Source organism: Leptosomus discolor, chromosome 1 (genome assembly GCF_034619465.1).
Source record: "Leptosomus discolor isolate bLepDis1 chromosome 1, bLepDis1.hap2, whole genome shotgun sequence".
NCBI lineage: Eukaryota > Metazoa > Chordata > Aves > Leptosomiformes > Leptosomidae > Leptosomus > Leptosomus discolor.
Genome location: NC_141391.1, coordinates 32585852 through 32604685, shown reverse-complemented (window position 1 = coordinate 32604685; position 18834 = coordinate 32585852).

The following is an 18834-nucleotide window of genomic DNA, read 5'->3' as shown; positions in this document are numbered from 1 at the left end:
CAAGGTGTAAGCAGAGTGGGTTTCCTTTTGAGTCGACATGGTATCAGACAGTGCAATGCATTATTAAAATCCAGTTTAAACTTCCTACTCTCAGGTGCCAGATGGCCAAACTATGTTTGCAGTCCCGGAGCAGAGCTAGGATGGGCTTGTCATATGCTTCTGCCATTGTCACATCTATCTAAGTAGAAAATTCTGATGTCACTTTGTTTGGAAGCCTGTTGATCATTTAGCTCTAGCTGAAATGTTCAAAGATATTGAACAACTAAGTGCTTTATGGGTCTCCATCACAATACACAAGCATTCCTGAGACTGTAGAGATCCTGCTTAATTCTTGCAAAACTGAGGTCATTCCTTAGCCAAGTGGTGGGAATAAAACTGGGGCTGGACCTTAATATTTGTCTCCTGTTCCTCTGCCCCTGTTGCAAAGCCATGAGAAAACAAACAGAGAAGCAACATACACAAAGAGACTACATTCCCAAGGCCTGACCAGACTTTTCAGCTCGAGACCGAACATGAGGTTGGGAGCAGCTTGTTAAACAATAAAAGGAGCGAGAATTGGAGGAGAGAAATTTCTTCTATCTCCAGAGTTCAGGGGATTTCTGCCAGGAAAGTTTTCTTACTTTTTTCATCTGTATTTCTCACTGGCATTTTCTATGCTGCAATACATTCCCCATTGCTTTGTAATTGAGGATTTTAGAAGATAGGACAACTTTTGAGCTGGCAGGGAAACAAGAACTAGGAAATTATATAGGATGTGGCTTGGATGGAATTTAGCCCAATGACATCATGGCTGCGTTACAACCCCCTCCAGAAAAAAAAGCAGCCTCCAGATCACCTGTGGAGCAGGGCATCCTGTCCAGAGAACCGTCCCTTGGCTGTCCCTGGGACAAATGGGATGGGGCAGATGCAGCTGCAATGTGACTACAGGGGAGGTGGGCATGTGCCTACCTGCAGTCCCGTGGGCTGGAGCTCCTCCGCTGTGCTCAAGCGTACACGTGCTTCCTCCAGGGCAGGATGCACTGCTGCTTTGGGCTCATAAAGAACACCCAAAAGCTTCACCACTGAAGGCTCCATGCCTCTGAGGGTTGTCTGTGTCTTCCCCAGCGAAAGGATCCAAAAAAACTCACCCCATGAGGATGTCTCATGGAGCCTTCTGCAGGCTTTCTCTATGTATTTCCTTCAGAAAAAAAAAACAAATATCAAGCCAGGTTTCTAATCTGTAATAAAGGGAAATGTGATCTCCCGTGGGAGGGAGGAATAAGGAGAATCCCAGTCATTACGTGGGTCATCGTATGGGGATTGGGAAGCACTCAAACTGTTTGCAGGCACAATAGGCCCCCCCTCACGCCTAACTCAGTGTGTTCAGTAGCATGGCAACATGACGAGCCATCCTTGTCGAGGCTAATACCACATGGGGAGATTAACTGTAAGCAAGCAGGCAACAATAACAGGCTCATTGAAATGCAAAGAGAGCTTCACTTCGATCACATTGAAATACCCCTTCTTCATTTCGAGCTTCTCTCCCCGCTGCTGGTGCAGGTACCCTGCCTGTGTGGCACGAAGAAGTCCCACCTTTTACATGGCGGTTGTCACCAGCTCCGCTCCAACAGCAGCGTGCCCAGGAGGAGTTAGAGAGCAATGTAAGATAGTGGGATGATGGCAGGGAAGTCCCCAACCCGGCACAAAGTTGGGGTAGGAAGAAGAGAGTGGGGAGGGTGGTGTGAAGCTGGGGGCAGGTGGCAAACTACAATTCCCAGCAGGGCTTCCTGGAAGAGGCTGACCAACACACTGCAAAGAAGGGACTTATCCCCTCCTCCTCCTCCTCCTTCTCCCTGCAGGCCCCCAGAATAAGTTAAACAAGGTGTCAGATGTTTCTATTTTAAGAGCAGCCAGAGAGGCTGGCAACTACAAAACGAAAAGAAGAGGAGGGCAGAAGTTGTCTAGTAAAATTAGCAACACATTTCCCTCCCTGCCTTCCAGACACTGTGCCCCCTTCCAGCAAGCTGGGGTCTGCACAGCATAAATTATTCCTGTCTAAATTCGAGCCAGTGCTGTTGTTTCTGCCAAGTGTTTGCTCTTGAAAGCCATATTTTTTCAGGCACAGATGACACTGGGTGACATGTGTCATCACAGTACATGTCCTTGAAAAAATATGTGCTGTGAAATTGCACTGACGTTCTCCAGGATGGGATGCTCACGTGCGCAGAGAAAGCAGTCGGAAGGTCTTGGTCGAGAGACTACTCGTCCATCCCACTGCAGCAAAGCTGGACTATGGGCTGGGGAATCTCTCCGCTGCCAAATGTCACCGAGTTCACAGATCATCACTGAACCGTGCATGCGTTTGACTTGTACAGATAAGACCTCTGGGCACCTTCTCCCTCAGATATCCCTGCACTGTTGCTTTCCCTGTGAATGAGACCTGTCTTCCTCACTGCAGTGAGTAAAGCCACAACCTTATCATTTATCACAGGTTCCTTAACATCCAGAAGGTGCTCCAGGCATGCTCCTCACAGCACAGCGATCGCTCACCACTAGCAAAAGAGAGGGCAAAAGACAGACGCTGGATAAATATTTGACTGCTATTTTCATTCTCCCAGACCCACATTGCTGTTAGCCCCTTTTGGCCACATGCCACCTGTCAGCACTGAGACCGGAGCTCTTTGAAAAGGATGGGTGATCCATTTTTGGTCATATTCAGATTGCTGAAAGCTCAGATCCATGCAGCATGATCGACAAATGGAATCACTTGAACATTGTGCAGGTCTATTTTGGTTGTGCCAAGTAACAGACTTTTATGGCTGGTGTTGCAGCGGCTGTATTCTGTCATCGAAACAAAGATCTCTGGGCTGGGCAAGCTCATCTGGCTCCCAATCAGCTTTGGCCTTTACCCACTTAGAGGTTTCTGTCCAATTTAAAGCACACAGATTAAAAGAAACTGCTCATTTAAAGAGAAGGCTTTGTACCCCCAATTATGGAAAAATGTTTTAAATTACTATCTTAAGCCCCAGCATCTAAAAGTTAGAAATGTTTTTATTTCATTGCTCTGACACCATATGGCCAAAGCCAACAAGAGGCTGATGTGAGTGTTTGATATATGGCAGCCCAGCATGATCTCATCTTTGAGAGGTCACAGGATTAGTGCATAAAACAGTCAGATACGATTAACATTAGGCACTATATCTCTGCAGAGATGTCCAGGTCTGTCGTTGTGACTACAGATGGAAAGCCAAAGTTAGATGAAGGTCAGAGAGGGCATCGTGACTGTCCGGGCAGTCAAAACCTGTGACATCTTATCGCATGTGGTGCTACCAGTAGAGGAAAGCCACGTGTCCCAAAATGCCTCTCACTGCCGTCAGTGCTATTGTGCTTCGCAGCTTAGGTTCGCCCAGCACACCTGTCTGCTCCAACAGCACGCAGCAAATGGAGAAGGACATCTGTGCTGGGGAATTGGTTTCTGCCATCTTCTGCTATTTTTACGTGGTGGCTGTGAAAGCTTCCAAAATGATACGCATTGCCACAATTAAACTGAATGCATTTAATAGCAAACTATATCGCAAATTGCAGAGCGAAGCCACTTCATATTTCCATGGGGCTTGCTAGAAAAATAGCTCCAATTAATGAGGCACATTGTAGACTTGTTTATATTCTGTTCAAGCAACAAATTATCTGTGTGTGATTATGAGGCCAAATTCACCCTATAATTTTTCATTTAGCCTTATTTTTCTGCCTGGCCTGTTCCACTGAGCTGAGGAGTTATTCATGGAGCAAAAGCTCCCTGTCCTCACTCCCAAGCTTCAGAGGACTTCACAAGTGTTGCACAAAGTCACAACATCCTGTGCACAGCCACTGGTCCGTAGTACCAGCTTCCAGGTTCAGAGTTAGCGGGCAGAGGGCTGGGTCACCCCTCTGGCTTGGTTTGCTTCTCCTTGGACTCAGTAACCAGCAACTAAGCAGAGAGGATACTCTGGAGTCATCTGGGAGTGGTAAAATTCATTTCACAAGTGTGCACCAGCTCCAGACAGAATTGGGACTTCGGCGTTTGAAAGGAAAGAGCCTGATCTGCTTCACCACCTGCCCATGGTGCCTGCGGGGAAGCACATCCCCAGCATGCCCACAGAGCATCCAGATCCCAGGGCTGTAATTGAAACCATCTAACGCTGCACTGCCCTGCCACGAAAAGCAGCAGAGGTTGCATTTCATCACTAATCTTGTGGTTTTGCTCACAGCTACAAGTAGCATTCCCAGTAAAACGGGCGCAGGCGAATTTTTGTGCGCTCTTCATGCAGCTGCATCAGAGGGTCTCTGGGCAGAAGCCTTCCCAGTCTTGGGTATTTTGGGGTAATTCAGGCCTCGTAATGATGTTTCACTGCACATTTTAGAACAAGCTGAGTCTCTGACCCAGCCACTCTTTGCCACAGGCACACTGGGATTTCCGTGCAAGCTGTGATGGGGCAGGGATGAAAAGAGACAAAATAGCCATATGTTACAATCCCTAATTAGGACAAACATCCCCAGCCCTTATATAGTGCCTTCACTTGTGCCACATAAGCAGTACCAACCTCAAAACATCAAGCTTCTCTTTTTCCTTCCCCAAGCTACTGAAAGAAGCATCCCAGAGCAGCCCAGAAGCAGAGCCCTCCATCAAGGCACTGACACCTTGGTGCTCAGTCCCAAGCTCAGGGACACAGGAAGCCTCATTTCCACAGTAACAATTGCACAGACTTTCTATATTTTTAGCCTCCCAGAAATGTCCTGAAGAGGAAAAGTTAACATAAAAGCACCAACCAGAAAAGCAAACAGAGAAAAGCAGTGCTGTGTCTGTGTGGTTCCACTTGTCGCTTAGATGTCTTTTATTTTTGGTGCGTGTACTAGCAGTTTCCAAGAAATCTCCCCTTATTCTATTTCTATGGGGAGGTATGGCGTTACACTGCAACCATTCAGGCACGAACATTTGAGGACAGAGTCAGGCCTTGAGGTCAAGCCTGTATTTATAACAGCAGACATGAGCAGGGCCAGGTCACTGGAGCAGGCTGCACTTTCCTGAAAAACTGAAAGATACTCCAAGGGCCCCTGAGATGATCAGGAATTATCGGTACAGTCCTGCAGGGTTGGGTCTGCAGGTTTGCACCACGCAGAAGAGCTGGATGGGGAGACGCATCACCTCACTGCCACCGCACACACCTCACCCCTTCCCTGAGCAAGCCAGTGTCTCTCCATAGGGCTTGGCAGGGGATGGGCAAAACTTCCCAGTGCTCAGTTCAGGACAAATCTTGAGTCTCTGCTGTTTCACCTGGTTTGATTTTTAGTGGAAAGACTCTCATTTCATTATACCGGTAAAAGCATGTTGGATTAGGTTCATCGTTGTTACTTCTACGGGATTAAAGCATGGGTGCCTTTTGCTATTTTAGATTTTTCCTTATACTAAAATTTGTATAGCTTATCCACTTCTCCTTGGCAATAAGGTCGAAGTAAGACAGAGGCAAACATTACCAGGAGCAAACTTACTTGGGAGCGTTCCTGCGGGCAAAGATTCACCGAAGTGCCTCCTTTTTTTCTAGTAAAAATGTCTTAGAGACATATCTAATGTGTGCGGAAAAAAACACCTCTTAGCCTCCCTCTTGGGTTCCACTGGTCCTGTTCATTTCTCACATGGAGCCATAATCTTTTCCAGTGGTACCTAGCTGGGATGTCACAAATAAAGGATTATACCTTCAGGTGAGGCAGAGCTTCTTATGAGCTTACTGCTTAGCTATTATAGATCCTGTTCTCCTGCAGAAATTACACGCACATACGGATGTGTGCATTATTTAAGATGGAAGAGCAAGACTGCAGATGGATGGATCTTCTAGCTTAGGAAAGCAGGAATACTAATTACTGTTCTTCCTGTGTAGCCATCCAATGCTGATGTGGGGAAAATGACATATGGGGCACTATTTGATCTTTCAGATATACTTTTGAAACGCACTATTCAGCAGGGGAGAAAAAGTTATTATCAAGACGTGTTTCTTACAGTCAAGTGACCAGTGCTGGATTTGGGTTGATGTTTTGACAGGCTGCCGTTGTCAACCCCGCAGTCAGGTTATTCCATTTGGATATTTCTGACCTTGTGCTAAAATTTCAAGAAGAAAGTGCAGTTACATTTTTAACGTGCATCCTGCTGACACACCTCCTTTCCCTGCGGGAGAAGCAGTGCTTGAGGAGGGAAGAGTAAGAAAGAAGATAAGTAATTCCTCTCAGTTGGATAAACTCATTGATTTCATGTGCACAAGACTAAAAAAAAGAGAGAGTCATCATTTTATGGTGTTTATTATTTCAGTGTGTGGCAAAATGTCATTCTAAAAATAATATCAACCTACCATGGGAAGCCACATAATTTTTATCAGGATAATTGATAAATCAGACCTCTATCTACTGTTTCTCTTCACAGAAAATTACAGCCTTGGAGAAAAGCGTATTATTGCAGAGAAAGTCAGAGTGAGCACTGAAGAGCTGACAGCCCTGGCTGGAGACAGACGTTGCTTAACTCAGTGTTTTACCAGTGCTAAGCTAATTTGGACCATATGACAATCGAAGTAACAACATCGATGGAGCTTAATCTTCTCTGCCACCCAAAAAGTTGCAAGAAGATTGCCCTTTCACTGCACTTATCATCAAAACTTTTAATATCTTTGAAAAAACAAACTTGGAGGAAGTCTCCAACTATCATGTGTTTTCCATCATTTCCCCTCCCTGGAGAAGAAGGATCTGTCGCTCTGACACCAGATGAAGCCATTCCCGGGACCTGTTTTCTAGCATCACCCAGGCAGAAAGCCCGATGCGAAGGCAAGGACTTGGAGTGGCTGGTCTGCAACCGCTTCCGACAGCCTGGGTCATGGCTCCCGTATTCCATTTCCCCTTCTCCAGAAGGGAAGCCAGACAGCTGTTCAGGAAGCTTTGAAAAAAATCTTGTCAAGAATTTAAAAGAAGGAGACAGTGTGAGAGAGAGAGAGAGTGTGTGTGTGTGTGTGTGTGTGTCTCCAGGTTTTGGCCCATCTCCAGCTGGCTGATGGTATGGCACTGGCTTTCTTCTTTGTTTCCAAGCTGCAAAATAACCATAAACCCAAAAACCTAAGTAGTGTAATAATGGCTTGCTTAATTTCACTTTTTCTGTGTATTCCAGTACTTATACAGCTGCAGAGATGTTTCTGTGTAACTATAAAGAAGTCTGTAACTGTGGAAAAGGACAGAAGAGCTGGTGTGAGCTCACCAAGAGTAAATAACACTCTGCTGTTTCACACCCACAGCTTGCAAAAAATAAAAAAAGGAGATGTTTCAGTTCAGGGAGAATTAACTGCTCTCTGAAATTTTCCCTGAGCACCTGAGAGCATAAAATGCAAACAAGCATTTCCAGGAACACCTGAGAAGATGGGTATATGCTTCCTCGGATTCCCAAGGAAACTCCTGCTCCTTCACAGCGCTGGATGCTATGCAGTTGCAGAAGAGCTGGATTTGTACTGCTCCTGCAGTACAAACGGCCATCCTGAAGATCAGGCCTGCTTTTTAGAAACTTTTCTTAAGAAAGCAAGTCCCAAGAAAGGCATTAAGGAATGTTTTTCTGTTTTGCTTCATTGCTTAGCTGAATTCTGGTTGATATTTTAAAAAAATCAATCCTGAATCACTCAAAATTAATGTTATTTTTTAGATCTTCATAATCTTTCTTGCCCTTGACCTGACATTTTGTAAATTCCCCATAAATTTACAAAACTAAACTAAATTTAATTTAGTTGAGGTCTTAGTTTTGTATCCAGCAGAACACACGGAAGCATACACACCTCCTTTTGGTATCTATGTTGCAAAATGTACACACCATTTCAAGTGACACGAGAAGCTGCTAACATGGTTATGGTAGGCCCTATAGACAAATATCTTTTAATGTCACTTTAATTTCTTTTGCTTGCAAATGATCACTTCTCGGGGTGCTTTCCCCAAATATTCCTCATTTTATCTCACTGAGCTGCAAGAAATCATCTGTCTTTTTTCAGAAGAAATCAAGAAAGAACGATAGACAATTTAAATGCTGACTCTGGTCCTTCTACAGAAAGGGGTCAGGTTAAGGAAGTGGGGTTTGACATAACCTACTGTCTATTTTGTGCCCTGCTGGCTTTATTGATTGTGAAATGTCTGTGCAAAGATAAAGGACCCTCCTAAACATTTTATTTGCTTGGCTGTGTGTTCTTTGTTCTGCAGAAGATCAAATTAAGAGCAATGCTAGATAAACTACCCAGTCTTTCCCAAGACATACCACTAGAGTTTTCGGCTTAGAGTCCACAAGAGCAGCATGATGCCCTTGCCTTTTAATTAGCTTAAGCCAGAGGGAGCAAAGGTCTGAGCTCTTGGGCTGTACCAGAGAGACCAAGAGCTGAAGAGCTGAGGCAGAGCTGCTGCCACCCGCCATAACCCGCCCCTCACCATCAGTGTGAAAATGAATGTGTTTACTTCCCATCAGTGGGTGAAATCAGAGCCCTCGTACAATCTCTGTCAACAATTACTTGATCACCCTGTTTGTGTGCTGGTCTGATGATTGCAGTGCTGCGTCTCTGTCAGGGGACGGGTGAGAGGCTGGAAGGGATCAACCTATTGCTTAAAACCAGAACACGACAGCTGGGAGAGGATGTACATGTATTGCAGAGCTTTTTTATTCACGTGCTAAAATTGTTTCATATTAAACAAGCTAGGCTAATAGATGTGGCAAATTAAATGCTAAGTCAAGCCTGCCTTGGCCCGCTGCTGCAGCTCTTAATCTGATTTTTGAAGCCACCAGCTTGCTGGGCAGTATGAACACAGTTTGCTGGATGCTCTCATGGCTGGTGGTGCAATGTAAGCACAGCACTTGGAATACAATCCACCAGTGTCCCCACGCCAGATCCCATAACCTACTTCCTAGGCTTGCTGCCAGTGTTGTGCTATGAGTCACGAACAGAAACAAACACAAGGAATGTCAAATTAAATAGGACGCAATGCTTTCGCAGCATTTAAAAGCAGAGCAATTGTGCTGCAGTGTACAAACCTCCCTGGACTCCTCTTGGACTGCTTCTCATCTTGGTAATAAGAAACATCCCTTTAATTAGTTCCACCTAATGAAATTCATAAGCCAGGGAGTGGGAATTTTGCTCCTGGCTAGAAACCGAAAACTTCTCTCCACTTGATCTGCCCATTTTCTGCAGCAATCATTACCAAATTTTATCAAATCTCTGCATTAAACAGTAACAACTATTGTTCGCCCAGAACACAAGTCCATTTATGAGCTGCAATACGACACATCTTGGAAACTCCAGACTGAAAGGCATTTAAAAAAAAAAAAAAATAGGACTGGCAAGAAAAAATAGTTTCAAATTGTCAAGAATAAGCAATAGAGAAACTTCTACCTGATCTTTCCAGCAGCTGAAATCAGAGGTTCCTTTACTTTTCTGGGTCTGGGCAAAACAATTTTAAAAATTTATTCCATCTTTCCTTACAGTTAAGGGGCATCCATTACCTCTTCAGCTGAAACTCTGTGTGCTTCATACTCCTTGCATCAGGGACAAATAAAATAATTCTAGGAAGCCTCAAGATGTGCATTTGCTCCTGTGGAAATATTGACCCACGAAGGTCTGTTTAAATCCATTTTGGTTATGTGTCTCTCAAGACAAAGCAATATCCATGGCAACAAACAATTTCACTGCAGAAGAGAGAGCACATCCAGAAAGAGCGTGTAATCACTCTGTCGATGACTAAAAGCCTGAAAGCACGAAGTTTGAGCTCTCAGGTGCAACACCAGTGCTCTGCAGAATACCAGGGCCTTTTATTGGGACACTTTTGCAAGCGTCCTTCGTAGAGGATGGCAAGGGAAATTAAAGCCTCGCCTGCTGTTTTCACTTCAAGACTCTTTTGCAAAGAGACATGGCTTGCTGTGTGGTTGCAGTTGCACTTTGAGAAGGTAGCAGAGGAGAGTGATAAGGAGGGAGCCGATTCTCAGCTACATTTGGAGACAGCAAAAGAATAAATCACCACTAAGACAAACTGTTAGGACAATCAGGATTTTCGTACAAACTCTTTTCAGCACCTACTGGGGCCCCTCAGTGCACTTGCATGTTTTCCTCAAAGTGGCTGCTGACCGATATGCTCATCCTGTTATTCCACATTGAGTCCCATAATTACAGAGCCTGATTTACAAGGTTGGTTATAGCTGCTGTTATGGGAAGCTACGATGCTGGATGCAGCTGCAGTGCTGATGGGGGAAGGAGGGAGGAAGATCACACGCAGAAGCTCTTGCATGAACGCTTGCCGCATTGGCCAATGTTAACAGAGGGAAAGGAGGAGGAAGCCACAGCCCCCTTGGGCTCTTCCCAAGACTCCTTCCCACTTATAAAGCCATCTTTGATTTGCGCTGCGAGGAGTAGTTTTCTAGTTTAGCACTCAGGGGTGAGTTTTTCAGAGCTTTCAGCAACAGCTTGAACCAGCTCTGCTCTCAGGACCTGTTAGAGAAAGGTATTGGCGCAGAGTACATCTTGCTGTGGTCCCACTGGAGCTAAAGGACGGCTTTGCAGGCTCAGTGCATTTTAACCCAGGAGTGTTTTACCCTGACCTGAATCCCCTTTCCCTCCAAACCTGGCTGCCTGCTAGCATTTGCTTTGCTCTCCAACCTCTGTGCTCTGGTCTCCACTCTGTTGAGATAAAAAGCTCCCACCAGCATTGCTCAAGGGCCCCAAGACAATTTCCTGAGCTGTTGGAATCCTTCTACCTGCAAGCCAGACCCAGCACTCACTTTTAGTCCTGAAGATCTGTGGAGGGTGGGTACGGCATTGCCAGTCAGCCAGCCAGCCAGCCACTGCTGCAGAGGCAACGCAAGAGAGATCCAAGGCTAAATTTTTCAAGCAGTGTTTTGGTGCCATGACCTGTCTAAATGCTAGGCAGCCACTTGCAAATGATATGATCGATAACCAATTATGTCAACACCGCTCCATCGGACCTTCTTGCCTACAGTGGTGCTGACAGAGCACCTGTCAACTTCATTTCTGAGAACCCATAAATGCAAGGTCATCACCCTCATGGGCAAAAGAAGAGACCCTTGTTTTGAAAGCCAAAGTGGCTCTATCAGGAATTCAAGGCCAAGGTAGTCAAAGGGGCACACACTGTCCCCTAAAGATGTATCCAGGGTGAGCACAGATTCCATGGAAAACACAGAGTGAGAGATGTTTGCTTCGTCAGGGAGAAAGACCAGGGTAATGGTTTCTTTCAGGGCTTTGGCTTCTTATACTGAGGCTTCCTGACCCGAAGAGGAACAGGTCTTACTTCTGAACGCCAAAGCTTATCCATTGAGGAGAGCAAATTGTTTGAAGATTAATACTGAATTTAGCTTCTCTGGTTGAGATCAGGATGTGGTTTTAGGGATTAGACTCACCTGTGTGAAAAAAAAGCAGAGGCACTGCCTCGCCCACCCATGCACTTGCAACTGCCTACGACTCCCCCTCCTGTATTTGCCTCACCCCACCACCATCCACCTGAGAAACCCCACCTCCGTTTCTGCAGGGGTTTTCATTTCAGCTGCAATAGAAGGTGGCCCCTTGCTCTGCAGCAGCAGTGATATATTACCCGCCCAGGTACTGACCAGGCTCCACGCATCAGCTTATCTGCCAAGCTCTACCCCCGTGACCCTTTGTCCCCGTTAGCCTGCTGAATATATGCTCCTTCTCTGATGTATTGCTATGTGAAGCTGAAGGCAATGATGAAGTTTTTCCTGGTGGTGCAGTTAAAACCATTAAGAAAAAAAAATAGCCTGTGAGCAAAACTGTTTCACTTTACCGAGATCAGGTGGGATGCAACCTTACTCTCTCGTTTGGAACACAGCAAGTATCAGCTGATCAAATTGGCTTCAGGTATAGCATTTTTAATACAAATTTGAAAGAGCTATAAGAAAACAGTGCTGTCTCGGGGGGATGCTGGCCTGAATTTAAAGAGACCTTCAAGAGATTGGAGCTCAACTATATTGGTCAGGGTGAAAATTTCTGCTTCGGTGATTCTCAGTGAAAAGACACAATGCCAAGCCAGGTTTTTGTTATGGTTAACCCTTTTGATGCTTACTGATGGAGTTATGGATTTAGATGCATATATAGATGCTGTCATTGACTGCTGGTATAAACAGCATCTTCTTCAGTCCAGAAACCGAAGGCTTGTTGCCCGTCTGTCTCTTGGGTCTTTTCTCCCAAGAAATTGTGGGTATTTATAAGCCAGCACCCTCTCATTTGCCTGCCCTTAATAGGGCAATGCGTTCCCAAAGCCATCTATCAGGGCTTGGCTGGCTATGGAGACTTGAACCATCTCCTTCTCCTCCCTCCCCTCCTCTCCCACATCATGACCCATAATGCCTCCCTTGGTGGTGGCCAAGATCCTGCTGAAGCAGACCAAATTTCAAGCTACTCAGCAATCCCAGCTCTCAGGGGAGCACGAGACGCAGGCTGGAGAAGCCTTTTCTATCATTACTCCCTGGAGCCAAGAAGTGGTTTTGCCAGATCTCAGCTCTTCTCTGGTTACCTCCCCACCACCCATGACCCTAGGCAGAAATCCCAGGCTTATAAAATTAAACAGGCCGTTCCCATGAGCCACTCTGGGACTTCATGCTTGGATGGGATCAGGGAAAAGAGCAGAGGCATGTCTGCTCCCGGAGTAGCGGAGAATAAGCAGTGTACAAATGCAAGCTCTGAGACTCCTTGGCCCCAGTTTTCTCACAGCTGCAAGTCAAACCGGACACGGATGTAGCACAGTAACCTATTGAACCAGATCTCATTAGCTAACTGCAGAGAAGTCTAGCAGACCATTAAAAATTAAGCTAAATATAGGCACACATCAAAAAAAACCCCTGGTAATTCTAAAGCTCTGAGACTAATGCATCAGGGAGCAGAAAATCGAAACACATGGGATGTTCTTCAGATGATGCAACTGCAGCTCTAGCGAGCCAGAAAGCTTTAACCAGATCTCCTCAGAACCACAGGGAGGAACGCTGTGCCTCTGCTCTCCTGCCAAAAAAGCCAGCCTCCTGCACGCCTGGTTATTTTCCACGCTCAGACATGCGCAAGCTCACACGGCAACCCAGTGCTACCCTTTCCAGCCTCCCACGGCTTGCTCCTGCTTTCAAGGCTCGCTTGGTAGCCCAGAGGACAGTGCAGGTCATATTTCCCTTGAGACCAAGGGTGTTGGTGGCAATTGGTCATGAGCAGGACTGGCAGCCAGGGACAGCTTTTAAACAGCCAGTGTCACTGGGACAACCTCCTGGTTCAACCCTGGGGAGCCACTGCGGTTGCTCCTGCTTTTGGCTCACACCTGGGCATCAAGGACACCCAACTAACAGTGTTGGGTGTCAAGTGCAAAGAAAACACCTTTTATTTCATTGAGAGGTGGGTGTTGCGCAGTGGTCTAAGCACAAGGCTTGGTGGCAAGAATTACAGGACCTCCCCACCTACATCAGGTTTTACCAGCATGGAGGTAGAATGAATGAAGTAAACCAAGGAGAGACCCTACCAGGCATAAAACAGGACCTTCACAGTGGTCCCATGAGGTTAAATTAGTTTGTGTGAAGACTTTGGGATCACAAGTAATCTTCTGGTCCAACATTATGTGAAACACAGTCCTTTGATAAGGGCTGAATTACTCCAGGAAACTTCAAAGCCATCAAAGAACTCGTGCTTGGTGACGTTTGTGTGCAGTGCTTTGAGTGAGTTTTCTCTGCTTTTCCTAGTCACCGCACAACAGTCAATTAAAAAGCGCTGCTCTCTTTGTAGCCTTTGCTGCAGTATGAGATTTATTGTCCTATTTATTACCGTTGAAATGCCTCAGGCTGAATTATTTATAGCGCTGGAGAAGATGAATTAAGTGGTAAATTCAAAGTGGGTCACAGGGATGTCGCCTTGGCCTTGCGACCCAGACATGTCTGTGGGCTGATGTCTTGGCCTCCTTGGCTTAATGGGATGGAGCATCATTGTCCACACTCGTACCAAAACCTTAAGCTGCCTGCAGCCAGCCACTGTTTCCCTCCCCTTGGGCCAGAGGGGTAGGAGGCAGATACCGGCACCCTGAGTTATCCTCCACAAGTGGCTTGCCCCCACCTTTTTATCTGTGGATACTCTTCAATTAAGGAGATCATTGCAGCACCCTCAGCAAGAAACTCCACTACAGAGCCACATTTCTAGCATGGGCATGGCATACCAGTACATCACACTGCCAGTGGCATGCTGCAGGGTGAGCCAAAATGCCCCAAAAATTCAGAAAGTGGCCCACCAGCCTGAGATTTTTAGTTTTTAATGTAGGAACAAAACAGCTACTTAAGCACGGGGTTTTTAAAAGGAAATCCAGCGTGCATTTCTGTCCCTAAATCCCAACTGAATCTCGTAATCCTCCTCCGAGAACAGCCTGTGCTCCACGTTGCCTCTAACTTCAACGACAACAATAATTCAGTTGTTTCCAGAAGAGGAGAATCACTTTTCACATTACTGCTTTCTTATGCTACATCCAACTCTGCAGCAAAGGCTCCAGCAAGATGCTTATGCTGGTGGTCCCCCAGATACTTTCCATGCCAGAAGGCAGGGAGCCCTCCCACAGGCAAAGGAGATGCAATACCTGCCTGGCATGGCCCCAGAACCACCAATACAAGGACATTAATCTCATAAATGTTGGAGATCTACATTATTTTACCAATAACTATGTTAAAATATAAGGCCCAAGCATTTTTTAAATCCACTTTAAAAATAAATAGATATATGAAGTGAGACGTTGCTCCCTCCACATGACTTTCGTTCCTTGGAAAGCATCAGATGTGTTGAGCCCGGTCGTCTTGGGGTTTTCTCAGAGCATGTAAGAGGAGCTCAGACATCAGTAGTGAGCTCCCGTGCGAGGATGGAGGTCCTGGGCTAACAGACAGCAGGTTGTCAGAAACGGTCATGGGAAACAGAGATGGAAAACGTGCTCCTGACCATCAAAAGAAAGGGCTATATAAAAAAAACCCCACACTTTTTCTTGTGTTATTTGTATTTTCTCTCCATGGTGCAAGGGCAGGCAAATCTCATTATCTCTAGTGACAAAATCTGTATCAACAGCATCACCTAATAGTACAAAAGATAAGAGAGGCACCAAAATTCAGAATGGATTTGCTTTAATAGAAAGGTTAGGAAACAGCCTTCACTTTTGGAAAGCTGCAATAACATTTTGTCGATATGTGATGCAATCACCTTCTCTCCAACGTTGCCTGGTACAATACTGACATCTTGCCCTCAAAAGTCAGAATCTCTTGGCTAAGAGACCAAACGAAAATAAAGAAGAGGGTTTAGATTTAAGTACAGTAGGATGAAGAGTTTTAGCAATGGCGAACTCGCTGAGAAATGTGGTTTAAGTAATCCCACTGCTATTTTCAAATTCAGGTTGAATTTACTTAATAGCTCCAGCAAACGAGAGAGCATGGACCAGATTCCCCAACCCGGGCTGAGGAGGAGGAGGAAGCAGACAGCTTTAATTAGCAGGCAGGTCAGCAAAAGCAGTTGCCCAGGAGGGGATCATCCTGAGGATGCTGATCCCCACATCTCCCTGCCCAGGAATACTCCAAGCATCACTGCCTCTCTCCAACATCCTCTGGCTGTTGGGTTTGTGGTGGTTTTTTTTTTTTTTCAAATTCCATTTTGCAGGCGTCCAGCCTCTCAGGTGAGAGATGCAGCCCCTCAGCAAAGCAGACCGGCTCTTCCTCCACTGGGAGGGAAGCACTTCGGGCCAAGTGGAGTCATGGGGAGGCAGGAGACAGGGCCAGTCAGCTCCGCACGCCCCAAGAGCGCTGCTCTGGGCACCCCCTCTCTTGGGAGCCTCAGGATGGATCTGCTGTGGCTTCCTCGTTTCTGTTAAAATGCAAATGAAACGCTTTTGAAAAAGAAAGGTTTCACCAATCTAAAACCAGTGTCCCAAAAATGTTATACTCTGGTCAGACATCAGAAAGAAATCTCCTCTGAAATTATTACAAACCGGCGTACTCTGGGATGTTTCAGGGCATTTCCAGAACTGAAAGAAATCCTGCTTGTCCAGATCCATCTACAAGTCAATCCAGTGGGAAATCTAGTTATTTCATCCCAACCATTTGCCAAAGCAGCAGAGTTTAAAAGGCACCCAGGTCTGAACAGATGCCCGCTGGTCACGAGAACAGCGGATCAACACGGACAAATATTGATGGCAGCAATTTTCTTTCAGCTTCCCCAAAGCCAAGGTTATGCTTCCACTATTCAAGCAGATCACCCCATGTTGAGAAAGTAAAGTGGTGGGACTGGAGTGGGGGAAACAGGTTTAACAACTTGGTACCTGGCCTGCTGTGACGAATAGAAAACAAATGCAGAGTTTTCCTCCAACTACATATTGCATTTGTTCCAATTTGTCTTGTTTTCCACAAGTACCCAGATCAGTGTCTTCATGATGATGTCAGTTAACCTGAAAGAAAATGTTCAGCTGAAATCTGTACTGGGTTTCCCCTCACCCGAAACAACAACTGCTCCTGTGACTGCTTAGGGGTTTCAGTGCATCAGATATTCCTCAATGCAAGCTTTATTTTACTGAGCTGGTATTGCTTTTATACAAAAGCCTGTGCTCATAGAGTCTATACAGCTTCGTTTACATTCACAATAAAGAAAAGATGGAAAAATTATACCATGCCAAGAAAGCTGTCTTACCAAACAAAGCTGCTGCCTGAAGAGTATATTTAGAAATTAGAGGACAATTTAGGAAGAGAAGCACACAACATAAGCCAGAAGAGTAATGAAAACTAGGGAGAGTGGGAGTTTCTTTTAGGTACTGAGCACTCCCCGACAGCATCAGTGAATACCCAGACTGACAGAACTCTTTTTCACCTCACCAAGTAACAGCAAAACCCAGCACTTATGCAGCATTTTTCATTCATCCATCTCAAATCGCATTGCAAGGAGAGTTAAAGCACTGGAATTAGCATCCCTCTCTGCAAACTGATGCACGGAGCTGAAGTCCAAGGCTGCGCAAAGGCAAACGCAAGGAACAAACGTAGGCCATGGAGTCGTGTCCGTTGTCGTGGACGCTGAGTTTGGACCCTGGTACCTCCTCGTCGATCCTTGAAGCAGTCTGTCAGCCTCGTGCGATCTTGAGCAGTGCACCCACTTCAGCCTGTGGACTCCCAGCACTGCTGAGGCTGGCGGGCACCTCTGGAGTTCATCCAGCCCAACCTCTCACTCACAGCGGGGTCAGCCACAGCAGGCTGCTCATGGCTGTGTCCTGTCGGGTTCAGAATATTCCCAAGGATGGAGATGTCACAGCCTCTCTGGATGACCTGTGCCTCCAGTACTCCCCCTCACAGTAAAAAGGTTTCTTGCTGTATTTAAGTTTCCTGTGTTTTGGTTAGTGTTCCTTGCCTCAAATCCTGTCCCTGGGCACGACTGAGAAAAGGCTGGTTCAAATTTCTTTACTTCCCCCATTACGTATCTACCCACATGGATAAGATCCCCCTAAGCCTTCTCTTCTCCAGCGTATCTCAGCCTCTCCCCATATTAAAGATGCTCCAGTCCCTTTCACCATCTTTGTGGCCCTGCACTGGACTTGCTCCAGTATGTCCATGTCTCTCCTGTACTGGGGAGCCAAGCAGTGGACCCAGCACTCCAGATGCACCTCACCAGTGCTGAACAGAGAGAAAGGACCACTTCTCTCAACCTGCTGGTGACCGATCACAACCCTTCAAGGCTGGCACTTCAGCTAGTGTTCAATCCACCTCACCATCCGCTCACCTAGCCCACACTTCACCAGTGAGGATTTTACGGGAGACCGTGTCCAAGCTCTTGCTAAAGCTACAATAAGCAACAGCCACCAAGCAAGTGACTTCACTGCAGAAGACCATCCAGTTGATCAAGCATTTCTCCTTCATAAATCCACGCTGACTAAATCTAAACATCATCTTAGTATGTCTGGAAATGGTTTCCAGGCTCAACTGTTTCACCACCTTCCCTGGGATTCAAGGTGAAGCTGACAAGCCTGTAGGCCCCAACATCCTCTTGAAGAGATATTTGCTTTCCTTCCAGTCCTCAGGAACTTTCTCCAATTGTCTTGTGCTCTTAAAGATATTCAAGAGTGGCCTCACGATGACATCAGTCTATAGTAAGCCAGATTGTCACATCTGGAGAGCTTAGGGAATGCAATACTCCAGCCCAGACTTCGGCCTTTGACAGAACAACCTGCCCCAAGAGTTTGTATTTGTTCCTCAACACTTTTAAACATCTAAGATCTGCTATGACTGTATGACTGGCATTCCTGAATAACCACTGCACCGCACGATCTGGATTAGTGGTTACAGGAACAAGGGGAAGCAGAGGGACACCCAGTTGCAAGGAGCTGACACGGAGGATCAGAGCGCTGACAGCAGGGACAGCACCACCTTTGGGAGCAGGGCTATCAAACCACCCCATCTCCCGTGCTCTCAACGCAAGGATTGCAACAGCAACACACCAAATCAGTTGCAAAAGCCCTCACTGACCAAGCAGTCATACCAGTTGGAAACACACAACACTCATTTCCCTCACCCTCATCTCAGGAGCAGCTGTGCTGTAGTATAAGTAACTTTGTTCACAGCAACGCCTAGATTACCTAAGCTGCACCACCACAACGGAGTAAAGAACGATTTTTTATTTTTTTTTCTCCTCCTCTCTCAACTGTTCTAGCTCAGTAGGTGAGACGGATGATGTAAAACAAACAAAAAAACCCACCAAAGCCCAAAGGTACTGAATTTAAACTAGACACCCACAATTACATTTTCAGTAGCTAAGTTACAAAAGAAGATAG